The sequence below is a fragment of the Anser anser genome (assembly GCF_964211835.1).
Source record: "Anser anser genome assembly, chromosome: 4".
Classification (NCBI taxonomy): Eukaryota; Metazoa; Chordata; class Aves; order Anseriformes; family Anatidae; genus Anser; species Anser anser.
Window position 1 is genome coordinate 73,639,587 of NC_139724.1, and position 18,661 is coordinate 73,658,247.

General features: G+C 39.0%; 1 long non-coding RNA gene across 1 annotated transcript in view; it reads left to right on the top strand.

Moving 5' to 3' along the window:
• Positions 1-3,326: 3,326 nt before the first annotated feature.
• Positions 3,327-18,661, top strand: part of LOC310899460 — a 55,149-nt gene continuing 39,814 nt past the window's right edge. The window contains exon 1 of the long non-coding RNA XR_014584294.1: positions 3,327-4,040. This is a non-coding gene — a long non-coding RNA (uncharacterized lncRNA). The remainder of the gene's footprint in view (positions 4,041-18,661) is intronic.

Sequence of the window (18,661 nt, forward strand, 5' to 3'; positions counted from 1 at the left end):
AGCTCAAACATCTCAGCACCCAAGCAATAATTCAGGTTTAATACAGTGCCACTTTTCTCATTTAAAAATGGAAAATTATATAAAATGTGAAAGCAATCTGCTCCCATCAGGATGCTAAATACAGTTTTGTAGCTGGATTAAATAAATCTTAATTAAGACAGAGTGTATATTTTCATTTATTCCCTTCCTCTCTTTCCCTCCCCTCCCTACCCACAAGGATCTGACTAGAATATAGTGAAAAATTATAAAAATTAAAAACCTGGAGAAAACACACACACAAACTAAGTGTATGCATCTTTCCAGTAAATGAAAGAGCATGTCTTTTCCTTGTAATTGTAGCACATTCCTCTATGTGTATGTGTATGCATATATATCTACGAATATATGGATATAAACACATAAAGAAGGGATGAACACATTCAAACCTATTCTTAGCTGCTTATGTGGCAGATAAATCTATAGAAAATCAAATGGCAGTCTCTTGCAATTCAATTTTTTTTGGGTAATGAAATCTAAAACCAAACAAGTATGCACATTGTTCAATTTAATATAGTCAATGAAAATGTATCTCTCTCACCTTATTTTATTCTGAATTATTTTATTACAAATGATCAGAGTACATGTGATTCAAAGGGGGAAAGGCCAGATTTCATTTTCATATAGGCTTTGGGTTGTGAATGAGGAAACTTAAGAATGAAGTTTCTCTAGCAAAGCAGTATTTTGTACAGAAGATTTCTGGAGACCTGAATCACTTAAAATAACTCTAGTGCAGTGTTGAGGGCTAATTTCCAAGTCAGAAGTATCACTCAGTATTTACACTCATATAAGAAGTGCTGTTGCTCCCAATAGTAAATGTGACATTTCAGCTACAGCAGCCAAAACCATAAGGAGACGATTGAGTTTTTAATTCAAAAGATCCAAAAATTAGCTTTTAAATATGTTGAAACTAAAAAGTGGCAATCTTCCACAAATCCTCCACACACAAGCAAAACAAAACATAAACACTGCAACCCATAGAACCAGAAGGACACCTGGAGTCCTGCATCCAGGTTTGGGGAAACCAGCGCACAAAAGTTGTGGACCTGTTAGAGCGAGTCCAGAGGAGGGTCACAAGAATGGTCAGAGGGCTGGGGCACCTCTCCTATGAAGAAAGGCTGAGAGAGCTGGGGCTGTTTAGCCTGAAGAAGAGAAGGCTCCAGGGATACCTCCTTGTGGCCTTTCAATACTTAAAGGGGACTTAAAAAAAGGATGGAGAAAGACTCTTTACTCTGGTACATAATGATAGGACAAGGGGGAATGATCTTAAACTAAAAGAAGATACATTTAGACTAGATATTAGGAGGAAATTCTTCACTGTAAGGGTGGTGAGGCACTGGAACAGCTTGCCCAGAGAGGTTGTGGATGCCCCATCCCTGGAGGTGTTCAAGGCCAGTTTGGATTGGGCCTTGGTCAACCTGATGTAGTGGGTGGCATCCCTGTCTATGGCAGGGAGGTTGGAGTTAAATATCTTTAAGGTCCCTTCCAACCTGAGCCATTCTATGATTCTGTGATTGTATGGCACTGAGGTGCATCGAGCTGACCCCAGGCAGTGCCAGGGCTGGGAATAATCATGGGCAAATCATCTTTCCCTTTTTCACCTCCAATATTTTTTGCTACTGAAGAGGGGTGATGAAATTGAACTTCCTAATGGAGAGCAGATTTGAGAACGAAGGAGGAAAAAAGCACAATTGCTTTTGTAGTAGTTTTATATCCAGTCTTTTGTGTCAGAAGAAATATCATTAATGACTGTCATTGGTAGAGGTGTTTCTCACCCTGCATACAATTGTCTGTGCTCATGTACACTTATATGCCTGCAGAGGGCAAAATTTGTATCCAAACTGCTGTTGGAAGTGAGATAAGATTACCTGTCATTGCCTGTAACAGCTATAACTCCAAAGCTGAAAAATTTGTCAGAGTAATGCACTGTTTGGCATCTCCTACAGATCCTGTGTCAAATGTGCAGCAAATGTGCAGGTCTTTTGTGGATGCGTTGGATACCCTGGGGAATGTCAAATGTGATTAGACATCCATGCATAAGAAGCTGAATCCCAACAAAATCTTCTCTGCATTTTACAGCTTAGTGAGGGACATTACAGGTGATTATGTCTACACAGCTAAATTTATATGTCATAACCTGTGAGCTAAATCCAACCAAACTGACAAAAAAAAGTGCAATATAGGATCTTCTTCCAGGTATGCTTATCTGTAACCAGAATGCATGAATTAAGTATTGACTACCTCAAATAAATATTCTTAAGGGAAAACTTGCTAAAAATGACAAAAGAGTCAAAATGAAGCAGGTATCAGAATTCATTCTGCTTTATTCTCTGTTTTGGATATGCCTAAACTTACAAATTTCAACAATCTATCATTTACCTGTTTAGCAAGCTACTTTTCTGATGTTTGTAGCATTTTACCATCTCTTTGTCTTTGTCTTCCAAAAGTGGGTGCAGACAGACCCAGACTCATGTTAACTTGGAAACAGACATGATATATTTGGGTTAATAAGCCCAAAGCAAGATGTTTAATTTTGTGACTCTCTCAGTCTAACTGTCATTAAATTCAAGCATGTCTGTATCATGATCCACCACATAATGTAAACAAACACAATATGTTTTCTTTAAGTGCTTTGAAGTAATTGATGAAAAAAGCTATCTGAAAGAACACGTTGGTTCTCTGCTGAAAAAATGGGCTACTTCATGTAAGTATAGAGTTTTCAAGGGTGTTAAAAGTGTTAACTGATGTTGCAGTGAGGATTTTTCTAAGCATACCAAGGATACAAAAATTTATTTTCTCAATTAATGGTGTCTGATGACAGCTTTTGTACCCCAGAACATTCCACATAGCCCTCCCGTACTCTCCAGAAAAATGGGCTTCTCCTATATGCTCTGTATTATGTCTGCAGCCTTGAGAAAGCATTTCACATACTCTCGTCAATGTAGCTAATTGAGAAAATAGTTATTCAGCTCCCCCTGAAGAAGAAAACTTCATTTCATTACTTGATCAGCCTCTCTACATGCCTGTATTTATTAAATTTCCACTGAGCTGCTTAGGGCACATTCAGCTGCCCACAGATAACTGCCTAGTGCCATTTTTCTTATTCTCTGGGCATCTTTTTGAATTTCAGCAGCTGTCCCAAAAAGGCAGCCTTTTTAGAGCAGCAGGTAATTAGAGGGCAACTCATGAAGCATTAGACATCCAACTTCACCAACTGAATCCCACTATGGATGAGTAACTGAGCTATGAACACTTTCACCATGGATGTAAAGCTCAATAGAAGACAGAGCTCTGCTAGACCCCCAGTGTTCAGAAGACAGGCAAACATGCAGTTTATTTTACCCTCAAAAGGAATCTTTTTAGCTAAGAAACTACCAATCTCAAAACAAAATCCTTACAGTGCTTCAGAGGATCCAGCAGAGAAGAATAGCTGAGGAGGAAATTAAATGTAACATAAAAGCTTCTAAAACTTGATAACATGTTTCAGGCTCATCAGAAATTAGTAAATAAATAAATAATTGGAGAGGGAAAAACAGATTAGAGACGTGTTTATTTTCCCCAGGGAGAACTTGAACATCCACTGGAGACCAGGGAAGATTGTTAATGAAGTAAGCAGCATCGGGGGAGCTACTTGACTTAATACAGTCTTTTATTTTATTTATGGGGAACTGATTTTTCAATCAAAGTGTCTGATGTGAGCTTTCAAAAAGCATCCATGAGGGAAAGAGCAGAAGCCTGCAGGGACTTTCACCTTATTACAGGCTTTTAACTGATCAGTTAGTGATTTTATTAGAAATGTGCATGGGAAGCTCTGTCAGGATTCAGCTCAGACTCAAGTTACAGCTTTGAATGTGAGGCTGAAAATTACACAGACCAGACTGCCTGCACTGTTTATAACATCACGGGTAGTGGTGAGTTTCTGCCTAGGACATTAGCTACTGAAATGAAAACTGAAAGGGGAAGAGAAATCCATGCCTGCAGAATCAGAGACTACATCTGTATTGGTAAGTAAAATAGTGCAAGACTTATTCTCCTTTCCTAAAGCCGAGTGTCATGGCACATCTCCTGCTCGCTGCCCTCTCCCGGGACGATGTAGCCTTGCTCTTACTGCTAGAGATAACCTCTGGCCCCTTTCGTACCTGGTCTTATCAGGCATTTCCTATAGGAATTAAGGGGTTGGAATTAAAATCCTGCCTTTGGCCCTGTGCCGCTGAAAGCTTTTGATGTAACCACACAGACTCAGGGCTCCAGAAGAGAAATTATCAAAATAGCTTAATGGTCTGTGGAGTCCTGGTGTGTGCTGTGGTCTTTCCTTCCTTGGAGCTCCTGTGGCACAAGAACAGAGCAGAGCAGAGCACTTTGGAAACTGAACAAATGAAAGCATTTTTTTTCTAAGGAAAAGAACAGATGGTCTGGAGCAAGTGGTTAGCTGGAGAGAATAGACATAGCTCTCCTCCTAATAGATAATAAAACTCTATTTTACCTTTGGGGAATAAATTCTTGAAGGAAAATACCTGTTCTGAGCTCCTAATAGAAAAGAAAATAATTCCTTTATCTATCTAGATGGTGCCACTTGGTTGTGTCAGTGAAAATAAGCTATAGCATCCCCACTGGCCTCATGTGTACTTCAAACTTGAAAAGGGCCATTTCCCAATGCTCAAAACAATTGCCAGCCTGGCAGGTTAGAAGGGAAAGTGTTATGAGCCAGCAAACACTTCAGCCAGGTGGATTCCCAATGGAAATCTCCCACGAAATCCAGCCAAAACCCCACCTTGGCTAATAAGAGATAAGAAGGAAAGAAGAGAAATATGTGAGCACGTGTGTGTGAACATCTGGATTTTATTGCATGTTTATATGTGGAGTTTAATGAAAAAGGAAAAGACAAAGTTAGCAAAAGTGAATATAAATTACAACCTTACCCATATCGGTAATGAATGAGGAAAGTTAAAAGAATTGTTTGAACATATACGACTGTAGAAAAAGCCTGTGTTACAGACCCGAACACCCTGCTTTATTAGAGGGCAAAAATAGAATGAATGGAAAAGGAAAGGCAAAACACTGAAGGCACATTTCTGTTCAGTACTTAGAGCAAAGTCAAAAGATGGTTTAAATGTGTGATAAATTGAATAGACATTTTTCTGTTGGAACTACAGAAGAGGCAAGTCGGCATAGAATAAAGCTTTATGTTTCCTGAATCAATCGTTTGAGGTAACATGTGCCCACAAGTGCTGTAAAAATAGCTGATTCAATTTAACCACTCATTTCAGAAATACATAATCCTGAAAATCCAGTGGGGGTGGAATGAGGGAGGTCAGGGAACTAGGAAGGTCAGCTCAGAGCAAAGAGAAAGGATTTCACAGTCAGAAAACAGGATATATGTAATGCTTGTCAGCATGCTGCCATGAAAAATAGGTATTGTCAAATAGTTTTTCACTGTTTGTTTAATAATGTATACTTCTAACCAGCCAACTAAGAAACACACACACACAAAACCCTGTTCTTTCCTATTCTGGGCTATAATTTATTTTCTTCAGAAAAAGAACAACATCAAAACAAAACAGAAAAAAAAAACAACACCATATTACTCAAGCACTGATGGAAAATATGGCTAGGCTGGTAGCAAAAATAAATAAATAAATCATTTTCCCTCTACTCGTATTTATTATTAAACGCTACATTGCAAATTAGACTTCTTGCCTTCCCTTCCTGAATCCATACACTTCCAGCATCTTAGTGAACATATCAGGAACTGTATGAGAAATTGCGCTTAGGTGACATTTCTTTTTAAGAATAAGCATGCTAGGTCTTCGTTGTTTCATCTCACCTGGCTGGAAATGACATTTACTCAGGCTGCTCTGCAAGTGAACCTAGGCATCCTTCCAAGTTTAAAGCTCACACACGTGATTTCTTTTCTGATATTTGAACCCATAATGAGTGTTCAGAAGACATTTCCATTCCCTTGCTGTATTTGTTTTCAAACTGAGCACAGGTTATGCAAGTGCTGATATGTGACTTTATTTTAGTCAAATATGTGGGTACTGATAGCAAAAATATTAAACAGACTTTTCTCACTCTTTATTTTTATTCATTTGTACCATATTCTAATTTAAATAAACAAGTTGGTTGCTGAAGTGAGTAAGTTCAGTGTGGGTTTGCATAGAGAAGCAGCTCTTCAAGAACTGCTCCCACAGGGCTCCGTACCACGGGGTCCATCCCCCAGGAGCAAACTGCTCCAGCACGGGTCCCCCACGGGCGGCAGCTCCCCCCATCCCCCCTGCTCCTGCGTGGGCTCCTCTCCACGGGCTGCAGCTCCGGCCCGGGGCCTGCTCCTGCGGGGGCTCTCCATGGGCCGCAGCCTCCTCCAGGCCACATCCACCTGCTCCACCGGGGGCTCCTCCACGGGCTGCAGCGTGGAGATCTGCTCCGTGTGGGACCCGTGGGCTGCAGGGGGACAGCCTGCTCCACCAGGGGCCTCTCCACAGCCCGCAGGGGAACTGCTGCTGCGTGCCTGGAGCCCCTCCTGCCCTCCTGCTGCACTGATCTTGGGGGCTGCAGGGCTGCTTCTCTCACATTTTCTCACCCCTCTCTCCCAGCCGTTGTAGCACAGCAGTTTTTTCCCCCTCTTTCTTCAATCTGCTGTCCCAGAGGCCCAACCAGCGTCATTCATAGCTTGACTCTGGCCAGCAGTGGGTCTCTTTTGGAGCTGGCTCTGCTCTGACATGGGGCAGCCACTGGGCTCTTCTCATGGAGGCCACCCTTGCAGCCTCCCTGCTACCAAACCCTTGACACATAAACCCAATGCAACCACTACTCACCTCTGTTCTAGAGGCTGCTGAGCAGGATGTAAGTGACATCCACAAGGGTTTCTTTGTACCTGCTTCCTTTCTGACCATTTTCTTCCTCAGAATGGGAAATTCTTGTCTCAGTCTCTCTAACTGACACGTTGTATGACCATGTGCTGCTTAGAAAGCGTGGTCAGGTTGAGCTGTGACTGTAATTTCCATACAGGTATTGATAAAGCTATCTGCTAAAATAGACTAAACTAAACTAAAGAAACTGAATAGACTAAAAGCCAGCAAAAAGATTATACATAAAAAATAATATGGCTGAGCATTTCAGAATGTGTCTGAGGTATCTGCATGTCCATATTCTACTAATTTCAGTTCCGTCGTGGATTTTGGATCCCAAACTAGAGATGAAGAGATGGGAAAGTGAAAGTGAGAATAGCTAACTTGAATTCCTGAAAATGGCAGAACGTGAAGTTACTAAACTTCACCCCTACCAACCCCCCCCCCCCCCCCCCCCTCCCCCGGTGGCCTAGTTTTCTGCCTGGCTAGGGAAATGCTGAAAATGCTCATTGAAGGTCAGATGGGAGCCAAAGCTGCTACAAAGGAAGTTGTAGGAGAATCAATCAAAAGGAGGGAGTGGGAAAAGGGCAGGGAAATGGGACCACAGCAGGGATCTCTTAGATCAGCTCAGCCAACTCACTGAACATGACCAGCAGTCGTTTGGCCAGGGGTACATATCACGACTTCAAATTTGCAGCAATACAAAGTATATTAAATCACAGGAAATTATTTTAACCTCAGACTTTTGCCTTTTATGAAACATTTTATTTATTACTTCTGTACAAGTTATTTAGGAAAGCAATTTTAGTGATGGCCATAAAAACAATATCTCTTTGGAGTTGCGTCAGTGTATTTTCTTCATTTTTTTCTCAACATTAACTATTACCAATTTTTCTTGTGCTTTTGCATTGCATCTCCATCTCCATTCCTAATCTCCAGTAAAATCAATCAAGGTGTGCAATAGAAGTGTGCACTAGAAGTGTGCACTGAAATAAATTGATCATCTTTCATCTGGATCACAGTCTTAAACAGATTACATCAAATACCTTTTGGAAAGTTTTATGTAAGCAAAAGTAGTTTTAACCTAACAGTTCTTTAAAAAGACTTGTTTTCCATTAAATTTAAACCAGGAATGTGAACGGTTGTAAAGAGATGTCATATCTTTTCATAAAGCTGAAAAAAAAAAAAAAAAGCTGTTGATTATGCAAGCATTTTTTTTTTTTTTTCCTGCCTGGGGACAGAAGCAAATGTCAAGCTAACTACAAGTTGGGAACAATTGTTCTTGTTTAACTTAATTAACATGCTTAGACAATTTGAGACAATTTCCCTGCTGTGGAGCAGGGAAGATATTAACAATGTGAGAGAAGCTTGTGTTGTTAGGTCCCATGGGACAGGGATTATTTAACACCTGTGCAACAGAAGGGGAATAAAATTTAGCATATAGAAATATCTACTTAGATGGCAGTGTGAGAAAAAAATAAAATCAGAGTTTGAAGTTATTCTATGGAAATTATTTTGCCATCATCAATATCTCTTTTAGTGAAAACTGGAGAAAAATAACCTCTGCCATTTATGGACCAGACCTAGATTATGTCCTTCTCTTAACTCTACCATCAAGATGAATGTTTATGTTTACATGTACATTTGGAGACCCAGTAGAAAACCTTGTTGGAAAATTCTCAAAATGGCTAGGTCTCTGATCATGAAGTCAGTTTAAGACATCTTAGGAAATGATTTAAATAAATAAATAAATAAAATGATTTGTGTAATTTGATTCTTAGAGTTTGACGCCAGTATTGTCAAATAACATGTAAAGTTGATACTGAAACTGGGTGTTGGTTTTACTTGATTCAGTTGATACTGAAACTGGGTGTTGATTTTACTACCATTGATAGGGTAGTAAACTCATGCCTAATGAGCTTCATAACTATTCCTACGCTTTTCCAGAAAAGGCAGAATCTGCAAATAGTTGCAGTAGGAGTGCTTCTTCTTTGTTTTTTAGAAAACTTGAATGAAATATTACTGACGCGCAAAAGTCTGCTTCTTATGCTTGTCCCGCCATAACATCTCATATGTAAGCAAATATGAAATGTTCATAGGTGTGATGTAATGTCCAACTAAGTCTTGTTGTGGGCTTAATTGGAGCTTGCATAACATTCTGTTTTATTAACTATATCCACTGCTCATCTATACAAAACATTTTTACCATTAATGTCTGTTCACACAGACAGAATAATTAATGCAGGACTGATGAAGATCCAAATCTAATATAGTACAACCGAGCATGGCTTAATTGAGTAATTACTTTGTAATTCTACTAAATGGCAACTTCAGTGTCTTTGGCAATATGGAAATAAGAGGTAGAAATGTAAGCTGATTTGACATAGTGAAAGTGTCGCAGTAAACTGAAATCCAGCATGGGATTTCCTTGCATACCACGAGTTTCCTATTTATCTTCTGCTAATCTGTGTGGCCAACATGCAGTTTTGTTTGTAGTGGTTTTCTTTACTTAATGGCATCATTTTAGTAACAAAAGGGTAAATTACAGAGTAAATCACCCACTTAGCTTTGATCCAGCTTTTCTTTTTCTTCCCTGAGAAAGAAAAAAAAAAAGATTAGAACCTTACTGGGAACAAAAGCGGAGTGATACAAGGGTTTTTGAAAAAAATAATATATCCTTAGAAAAACTCTGTCCACTGCGTTCTCCTTTCTCTCAACTCATTTACAAAACAAAAGTTCTCCCCAGGCACTCTGTTGATGTAGCATACAAATTTGAAACTAACAAACATACAGACATCACTAACATTGATAAGGCCTATTAAACTCCCAGAAGCTGTATTGATTAGCTGGTGGGATACTTAATCATGTTGTCAGAATTAAGTGTTGTTTTAATAGTCCCCTTTACCCATTTAATTGTTTCGCTTCTTCATTAATAGTGTATGAGACCTAATGCTAAAAATGTGCCATTTGTTTCAAAAGGGTTAGCAGTTTCTGCAGAGATTTGTCTAGTTTGTACACTCTACCACTGAGGCATTTTATCATGGTAATCAGTATTAAAATCTGCTCTTGATTTGTGCTTTCATCGAGTTCCAGTCCTTGAAAATTGGCAGGATTCATAACAGTTCTCAAGTGTAAAGTGTGATCTCATTCATTCTCAGGCTGGTTTCCACAAATGCTCAACTTCTGCTCAAATATGTTGGAGATGGCTGCCACAGTAGGCCTGCAACTCAAAATTATGTTTTCTGAGATCTTTGTTTTAGATTGGCTGTGAAATGTACTCATTTCTATTGATTCCTTTTTGTTGTTGTTATTCAAAAATATTTTTTGTGTGTGAAAAAATGAAATATTTTCTATTCAAGGAAAGGTCTAGTAAATATTTTATTAACTATCCTATTTTAGCAGGAGGGATGTTTATCAATTTCAGTGAAAATAGAAGCATCTTTATCAAATATTCAAAGGGAGCAACAGCTAAAACATACTTTACTCCCTTGGAGGTTTTAATAGGTTGTATTCTAACACATTGCTCACATTTCCTACTGGTTTTACAGCATCTATTAGCATTTTTACACAATCATTCTTCTAGATATATAGAACCAAAATCTCTTCCCTAACACCCACTTTTCAGTCTAAAGGAAAGTTATTGATACATATATCTTATTCAGAGGACAACAAGAATATCTTTGACCTCTTTCTGCCACAGGGGATGATGACGCTGAAAGGCTACTACTTTTCCCTTTTGATATTTTCATGCAGGATCTAGTCTAGGTAAATTAAATCACTTGAAGATACACTTTTTACTGCAAAGTGTCATATAGTGGCTTTTCTCTTTTAGTAACCCTATGTGAAATCTAAGTGACTGCAAATCATTAAATCTGAATATCAGAACACTTTTCATGAAGACAAAATCAAAAAAAAATAAATGACTACATTAAGTATATGAATACTTTGATATTTCTAGAGCAGATAAGTCCTTAAGTATCAGAGAAGCACACAAATTTGTTAATCCAGCTCTTACTTGGCAGAATCATTTAACAAAGACCATTCAGTGACAACAGAATGATAAAGAAAAGTGATTGAATGGATGCAGCATTATTAAAGCTTAGTCACTAGGATTAGTCAGGATCCTTGGAAGCAGCTTTGGAAGCTCTGAACAGAGAGGAGTCCATCAGTTCTCACACCTTGGATTTGGTCTCCCTTGGAGATCTAGGCATCAGCAGAGTTTGGAGGACTCCAATATGAAGACTGAGAATGAAGCAAGGAATGTTTCAAAGTAAAACTGCAAGGTGGAAACATTTTCCTTTCAAAAGCCTCTTGATTAGAATGTATAGCTGGATAGTGATCCTTGAACCATCTTCTGTGTTTTCTGCCTTATGGGTGGGAAAGAGAGGTAGTCCTTCCACATTTGGTTATGTCATAGAATCATCATAGAATGGCTTGGGTTGGAAGGGACCTTAAAGATCATTTAGTTCCAATCACCTGCCATGGGCAGGGATGCCACCCACTGTATCATATTACCCAAGGCCTCATCCAGTCTGGTCTTGAACACCTTCAGGGATGGGGCATCCACAGCTTCACCGAGCAACCTGTTCCAGTGCCTCACCACCCTCTGAGTGAAGAATTTCCTCCTCACATCTAATCCAAATCTCTCCTCTTTCATTTTAAAACCATTCTCCTTTGTCATATCATTATCTGTCCAAGTAAAAAGTGCCTCTTCTTTTTTATAAGCCCCCTTTAAGTATTGAGGTCTCCCCAGAGCCTTCTCTTACTCAGGCTGAACATCCACAGGTTTCTCAGCGTTTCTTCATAGGAGAGGTGCTCCAGCCCACTTAGAATCTGCCTATCTATGTATAAAACTTACGAGTCACACGGTATTAATTTAACATCACATCACACTCCTAAATATGCTCCAAAGTCAGTCTACGCAGGCCTAGCAACATCTTGTCGAGGGTCCTTGGACATCTACAGCCAGTCAAACTTGGTGAAAATCTTGAAATTCCACATATGTCAGACATCTGTAAAGAAAAAGGAAGTCCAAACCCCACCCTGAGCATTTTGCTCAGGGCCATGTCCAGTTGAGTTTTGAATATCTCAAATATGGGATGGAGATTCCACAGCCTCTGTGGGTATCTGTGCCACTGTTTGACCATCCTTATAGTGAAAGAATTTTCCTAGTATCTGTTTTCCTAATATCCCGTGTTCCAGCTGGCATCCATTGCCTCTCATTGTTCCACTGTGCACCACTGGCTCTGTCTTCTCTACAACGTCCCATTAGGTAGCTGTAGATGGCATTGAGATCACCTTTGAAACTTCTCTCCTCCATGCTGAACAAACATTGGTCTCAGCCTCTTAGAAGAGGAGCTCATCTGTCCTGACCTCCAGACAGCAGACTAGGCTGGTAGCTTTTTGCTGCACTCAGGCTGGTATGTCAATGTCTTCCTTGTACTGTGAGCCCCAAAAGACACATTGCCAGCCCCAAACTCCAGATGTGGTCTCATAACTGCCAGACAGAAGGAAGAGATCACTTCCCTGGAGAGCTAGCTGCAGTCTTGCTAACACAGTCCAGCATTCAGTCGGCCTTTGCTGCAAGGGAAAACTGCAGACTCTTGTTCCTCTCACTTGGGCTCCATCGGGAGCCCAAGGTCTTTTCCAATCCCCAGCCTGGATCATTGCAAGGAATTATTCTGTCCCAGATACAGGTCTTTGTATTTGTCTTTTTCAACCTCATGCGATTCCTTGTCAGCTCATTTTTCAAGCTTTTTGAAGTCATTCTGAAAATCAACCCCATCCTCCAGGATGTTGACTGCTCTCCCAGTTGTATGAGCAACACAGCAGGAACATGTTAAGTAAATAACAGTATGTCATGAACTGCAAAGGGCAATGTGCTGGACTCGGTAGGGTGCATTTGCTCTCCCTACTCTTCAGGCCTGTTGCTATATTTGGTGTGCAGCAATATCCAGATTTGGTTTAGTAGTTACCAAACTGACCCTGAGGGCAAAAGTCCTATGTGTGCTTAGAAGACAGTTGTATTCTTTGTGTACTACCACTTTTGACACATTCCGTGCTGTGTCTGTTGCTTGCACCTCCAAGCAGCGCAATTAAAGCCTTCAAACAGTTTAATTTGGGAAGTTCTGGGAAGCAAATTATTGCAGGTCTGAGAGAATATTCTGTGCAATCATCATCAGATGCTAGCCCTTCTCTAAAATTATTCTGCAGGCATCTGCTGTTGGCTGCTGCTAGAAGGAGCACATTGGATTAGGCTGATCCTTTTTCTGATGCACCACTGCTGTTCTTGTTGCCTTTTCAAGGGCTTCTTTGTTTCCAACGATGGGAAAGAGACTTCAAGACACAAAACAGTTGTTCCAAGAGGACTCAGTGTTTGCATAGATAATGTACAGCTGATGCCACTTTGACTTGACTTGGAGCAGAATTTGTCCAGCGTAGAGAGTTTCTAAAAGCCTTGTCCTGGCCTCTGACAGCTTGAGAGGCTCTCCTGCTTTCTAGAGGAACACTACTTTTACTCTACAGTGGTCTTTAGAAAAAAGAAATCTTTAAAATCAAAGAGTCTAAAAAAAGCACAGATCTGTCTGTGCAGCAAGAAAGGCTTCTGAAGCTGTGAATTTAAAATGGGGAAAAAAGAAGCAGAGAAGTTTAGTTTACCTACACACATATGTCTCTGCTATCGGCGCTGTGCATATATTAACGCATTCACAGTTAATAATTGAGATATATGCAATCCATTTAGCAAGATGAAGTGGATATCCATTATTAATTGTTAAATTAACAAACTGCAATCAGGCTCAGACCCTGGGGCACATACCACTTTGTCTGTGAAAGCCGCTTAACAGAGCTTCCAGTAGAAATCCAGCAGCATTTGTGCTCTGTTTAGCACGTATTTCTGAACTACTTCGCTGTTACGTTTGGGGAATACACTATATTACCAAAGTAATCCATAACTTTCAGTCGATTTCTTCTCTACCTACACTGCTGACACAGATATGAACCTGGACTTCTGTCACAGTTTAAATAATTTGAAAAGTTTTAACAGGTGTAGAAGAAGAAGAAGAAAAAAAAAGAATTAAAATGAATTAATGCTAAGAAATGGATCTTAAACTAGAAGACTTAGTTTTCAATTTGTTTAGCTTATAAAGGATCATCAAGGGGTGAATTGATTATAACGTATAATTAAATATCTGTATAAAAGGGAAATACTCTGAAAGGGCTTTCCCTTACATTTTTTTTTTTTCCAGATACGGCGGAGAAAGAAATTGCAATTAAAGCTTGTACACTGAAATTATAAATACAGCATAAGCTTACAAAAAAAAATCATAGAATCATAGAATATCCCGAGTTGGAAGGGACCCATAAGGATCATCAGGTCCAACTCCTGGCACCGCACAGGTCTGCCCAAAAGTTCAGACCATGTGACTAAGTGCACAGTCCTATCACTTCTTAAATTCAGTCAGGCTTCGTGCAGTGACTACTTCACTGGGGATCCTGTTCCAGTGTGCAGCCACCCTCTCGGTGAAGAACCTCTTCCTGATGTCCAGCCTAAACTTCCACCGCCTCAGCTTAACAAGATTCCCACAGGTCCTATCACTGGTGATAATGGAGAATAGGTCACCTGCCTCTCCACTCCCCCTCGCGAGGAAGTTGTAGACTGCAATGAGGTCCCCCTCAGCCTCCTCTTCTCCAGGCTGAACAGGCCCAGTGACCTCAGCTGCCCCTCATATGTCTTCCCCTCTAAGCCCGTCACCATCTTCATCGCCCTCCTCTGGACACTCTCCAACAGTTTAATGTCCTTTTTGTACTGTGGTGCCCAGAACTGCACACAGTACTCGAGGTGAGGCCGCACCAGCGCAGAGTAGAGTGGGACACTCACTCCCCTCGACCGACTAGCAATGCCGTGCTTGATGCATCCCAGGATACGGTTGGCCCTCCTGGCTGCCAGGGCACACTGCTGGCTCATATTCAACTTGCTGTCAACCACAAAAGGAACAATTTTGTAGAAGTGAGGATAATTAAAAATGCAATTTAACAACCTAACTTTCAATTTACATTTCTTAATTATTTCGAATGAAGATGGAGTGTACTTCTGACTTGTTCAGACAAATGTACAGCATTGTAAAAAAAAAAAAAAAAAAAGAAAGAAAAACACAACTATGTATGATCTGTGCGATATATGAAGTATGAGAAAAAGACAGATTAAGTGCAACAGAAATTTTCTCATAGTTTGAATTCATCAGTCTTAAAATGATTATATTAAAGCTAGCTTTTGAAGAGGTCATTTGTTAACACTCAATCATAATTTGGTCAAAAGATAAAGTATTTTTTAAAAATGTCTTTGCTTTGTAACTGAGAAAAAAAAAAGGAGATTTGATTTTGGGTAAAAAAATAGGAAATTAAAAAAAATCAGAAGATTTTATATTTTTTTCCTTTGAAGGGCAATTCCTTCATTTTTAGAATTGATAATATTATTAAAATATAGTAGAATTAAAGAAAACTTAAGCAAACAAACAAAAAACACAACCCTCTTCTTTCCTTAATGCCAAGCAAATAAACTCTCATCTGTCCCCCCAAACTATATTTTCTTCAGGGAATAAAAAATCACACCAAAATAAATAATAATTAAAAAAACAAAAAAGGAAAAAAAGGAACAACAAGATTAAATGAATGCTTCAGACTACCTGGCACTAACCCCATGTAGCCAATTAAAATGAAAAGGTTCTTCATAAAAATTAAATTTACATAAGATCATTTCCAGAAAATCCTGATGAAGAAAATGGCTTTTTCTATAACCTTTCATCACAGCCAAAGAAAGGATTTTCTAACTGAGGTGCTGGTCTGATCCACAGGACATCAAAATGCTGCTGGAGACTCTGCATGAAAAGTGTAGGCACTAAATTTCTTTTTCCTAGACCCCCATCTAAAATGGAGGTAATGATATTTCTTTTCTCCCCCTCATTACCTTCATTACCTTTCTTGGCTGATTAAATACTGATTCAAGAGCTCTTAACCAGATGCCTTTTTGTAATACAGCCCTGTGCTGATATTTAAGCCAAAGTATTGTTCTATAATATACCACTGTTTTACTCAGCAGAATGGGGGAGTAATGAGAAAGACCCTTATTGTTTCCAGGGCTTTTCAGACAACAAGAACATAAAACAAAGGATTACAAGAACAGGTAAGGCAGTGGCTTACCTATGTATTTTTCAGTGTTTGAGAACAGTTGTAATGGTTGTCAGAAATTATTGGGAAACTTGTACAATTATTTTTCAAACCTCATATGAATATGCTTTCTTTGTCATTCCCCAGAACAAAGCAATTTACTAATGCTTAGCTGTATTTCAAACACTATTTTGTGAACATTTGTGTGTGTGTATGTGTGAAATACGACATAAAAATTAAGTACAGAAGGAGAAAATTGAAGTTCTTTATGGGACTGATGATAAAAGAAAGACACCCTGCACTTGAGGTACTTGCCTGCTCAGTCACCTGTTACGTTGGCTTGCCAAAACACACAGCACACACTTTGAATGTGGGTATGTAGAATATGATAAAAAGTGAAAACAGAAGGAGATACAATATGAAAAATGTGTGAGACAGGAAAGCATTGCAGATGAGTTGCTTTATGTGACATCCTTATGCACAAGGTAGGGATGAGTAATAAGTTTTCTATTCCACTTTGAATTTTCTTTGGGCTGGACACTGAAATCCTTAATTTTGACAGAAGCACGAGAAAGGTGTTGAATTCGTTTCCAGTTAAGTGGTTGTAGAAGATGTTACCACATTTGAAAACTTTTAGATGTAGATACTCCCACATCAAAAGATGCAAAAGATGCTTACAATGAAATATCACCTTTTTTTTTTTTTTTTTCCTAAGCAGAAACGCTTTGAGACATATCTTTTCATTCTACATGAATGGTTGACAGTTGTCAAACTGTAATAGTATCTTCACGATAGCCTTTTGGTTCTAGAATGGAACATACAAATTTGTAGTTTTGTAGTGATAGTTTTATTCTTATTCTTATTCTTATTCTTATTCTTATTCTTTATTATTATTATTATTTTATTTTAAAAGCTTGAAATAAAAATTAAAAGTTGTTATAATGAAGATACATGTGTGCAGTTTAATGCAGAGCAAGAAGTCTGTTTTCCACAAACCTGAGCACATCTACTCAGGTTGTACAAAGCAGGAAAGAAAAAAAATAGAGAAGTTAATGAAGAATCTCAGATATCTGCCTCTGGCTTTGTAGATGTAACCAAAGTATGGATAACTTATTATCTTGTACTTCATTCCACTGTATTTATTTGGACATACAATGGGCAAAATTGGGCATAAAATGCTTACTGCAACCAGTTGAAATACTAACAAACAAGATTTTTTATCCATGTTATGCTCTTTGAAAGGGCACTGATGAAGAGTTCTTAACACACTGAGTAAATCGTGTGTAGCAGGACAAACAGCATGGGAATGAGTGGGCATTATGGTGGGATGCCCACACCATAACAACAACTCCTCAGATTATGTATCTTGAGGCCAGGTGGGCCAGTCCTCCCACAATCCTCAACATTGCAGCTACATCTGAGGATCCAAATTCCCCCATAAATGTGCAAATTTGCTTTGGTATTGCTGCATCAAACTGAGCTATGATTGAAAAAATTTGCACGAGTGCAGAAAATAGTGGCACTTTCTTCCTCTCAGTAACTGAATTTGACTGCTTGTCTATCTCACATATACATGTTTTACAGCCATTTTAAAGAAAATGGAATCAATTTCTTGCCCCTTTCCTATATCATTTTTCAGAAAGTCAAGAACATGGTTTCAAAGTAACCATTAGCACAGGTTGTTAAGTTTGGTAGATGGTAGTTTTGAACCTGAGTCTCTTGTAAGAGACTGAGAGCTGCTATAACAATTTATGGAAAAATAAAATAATATGCACTCTGGAAATTTTTAAAGGAAGCTTGGACTATTTCCATCAGAAGCAGTGATAGTTATGGCAATAGAAATAAAACGCAAACTTAATGGATTAAGTTTTAGAACAGCTTCTAAAACCTGTCAGATATTTGAATTTTTCTTCACCTTGTTACACATTTTTACATTATAACACTTGTAAGAAATGTCTTTCCCTCTTAATTGTTAAAAATAGCTTGAATAGATCATTAGGGACATAAAGCATTAAGGCCACAAAGCCAAACACAAAAATCAGGTTATGCCATGATTGAAATTGAAGAGACTTGGTCACACTACTTTACTGAATATTTTAATTACTGCCCTGCCCTCCATCTGTACTTAAGGAGTTTTATGAAGGCAGGAACTATCTGATAAAAACTTGGATAAAATTATACCAGATTTGCTATAACAGACATATTTTGCAGACTGATGGTATGTAGTATAAACAAGCAGATTTGCAGGATGTAGCAATATCATGTGTTAGATGCACTGATATATTTGCATAACGAAACAGGCAGACTTCCCTACACACATATGAAGAAGGGCTGGCCTGTCTGAACACTTGTCTGTTTTTCCCAGACATGAACATATATAATAAGAGAAATTAATTATGTCCCTTTGCAAACTCTGAATGGCTGATATGGGATTAACCTCTGCTCTCCCTGCTCCTCTTGCAGCTTGTCGTCTCCAGCTGCCACTAGGACATAAAAAAAGGACACACGATTGTCTAAAATGTGTTGTCTAAAATGTGGTTATCAAAGAGTTAAATGTTCCCTTAGGGTACTCTTCCTGAGTCCCCTTATCTCAAAGAGGGGTACATTCATAT